This window comes from Rattus norvegicus, chromosome 1, assembly GCF_021556685.1.
Source record: "Rattus norvegicus strain SHRSP/BbbUtx chromosome 1, alternate assembly SHRSP_T2T, whole genome shotgun sequence".
NCBI classification, from domain to species: domain Eukaryota; kingdom Metazoa; phylum Chordata; class Mammalia; order Rodentia; family Muridae; genus Rattus; species Rattus norvegicus.
In genome coordinates this window covers 117414791-117416501 of record NC_141534.1, presented here as the reverse complement: position 1 = coordinate 117416501, position 1711 = coordinate 117414791, and the positions used below count along the sequence as shown (strand labels likewise).

The window sequence follows — 1711 nt, the reverse complement described above, 5'->3', positions numbered from 1 at the left end:
CACATCATTATTGTCATTATGGAAATGGCTTTAAGAGAAAACTGGTCAGATGAATATTATTGCTTCCCACTTTTCAACTGGTAAATAGTTGCCATTGATAAAACAGACAAGCCCAGAGAATCTGTCCAGAATGTTTAAGAATATGGTCTATTATACAACATGCCTGGGAGAACACCTAGGACATAATTATGTGTACTTCTTGATCTCATCATACAAGACAAGCACAAAGGCACCACCCATGCCTCTGAGAACGTTGGACCATGCACGCTTGAAAAAGGCCTTGCTTCCTTTGTCTCGAGTGATCTTCCGCCAGCAGTCAAGCGTGCCTGTATACATGATATCAGCTCCTTTGCATCCAGACTGCATCATCATACGACAGCGAACCATGTCAAAAGGCTAGGATGTCAGGCCAGCAACATCAGTGACAGACTGCAATTATTGAGCTGATGAAGATGTGAGTATTCTTGGGATCTGGGAGCATTCCCTTTGCAGTGTTATAGATACCAAAGTAGGCAGTCAGTAGATGATAATGCCCTGTACTGACATACTAAAGCCTTGGTACAGGCCCTTAATCCCATCAGATTTGTAGATCTTAACCAGGCAGTCACCAAGGCCTTTGAATTCCCTTTCAGCTCTAGCTTTGCCCACATCAGCTGCTAGACTGGTACTGGCAAAATCAAGAGGGTACACAAAGCACAAGGATGTGGCCCCAGCAGCACCACTTGATGTCAGGTTCCCTGCAAAGTCCCGCCAAAACTGGGTCCTCTTGTCCACACCACCCAAAAAAGATCTGCTTGTATTTATCTATGAAGGCAAAGTTGAGAGCCTGGGTGGGGAAGTATCTGATGACATTGGCCAGGTTACCAAACCAGAAGGACAGGACTCCCTGTCCTTGGGGATACAAACCACACAGTCTATGATGCCCTTGTATTGCTTATCTGCCGAGATTTGCTTGCTGCCATGCTGCACCTGCAGCAGCAGCGGCTTGAGCTGCTCGATGGGTGCTACCACCATCTTGGAGATGGCCACGGCCACTTCACCAGCCAAGAAGTCCTTGGCGAAGGACACAGCGGCATCTGTCATGTTGAAAGCAAAAAAGATGAGGCAGGCGAGTGCAGGACAGGACTGGGTTGACAACCGGCTTTGACTCCCGGACTCTGGGCAAGATAAAACTTCTTACATATAAGTAAAATATATCAACTCTACACATATATTACCTCCCTGTTTATGTCATAAATTTATTTTCACACAAACATATAAATCAAATTAAGAATATAAAAGGATAAAAACAGGCTTCTAAATTTAGTTGAACCAACAAAACTCAACAGAATAGTATAATATATTCATTGAATGTAGATCTAAAAATGAGGTATATGACTAGTGCAGTAAATGTATTCAAAAGAGTGAATTGTAACAGAAAGCATCCTCATAACTAGAAACATAAATGAGGTCAGTGTTTTGAGTCATGCTTGTCATGAAAAAGCTAGAATCAATCAGAAAAGGCCAAGAAGAGTACGCGAGTTCAAGAAGGGCCAGTTTCCCAACACAGTTTTTGTCTTGAAAAAGTTATATAATTAAGGTTTCAGTGAGGTATAATTAACAGTATGAATGTGTAGAATATCCAAGACTGACTCATATGTTTAAGTTTGGTTCTGAGCTTATGTCACTATTATAATTTCATTAGATTACAAGGAAGATAACCTCATAAATG

At 41.8% G+C, this 1711-nt stretch overlaps 1 pseudogene; it reads right to left on the bottom strand.

Annotated features, from left to right (window-relative positions):
- Slc25a5-ps3 (solute carrier family 25 member 5, pseudogene 3) lies at positions 1 to 1164 on the bottom strand (annotated as a pseudogene).
- Positions 1165 to 1711: the final 547 nt, after the last annotated feature.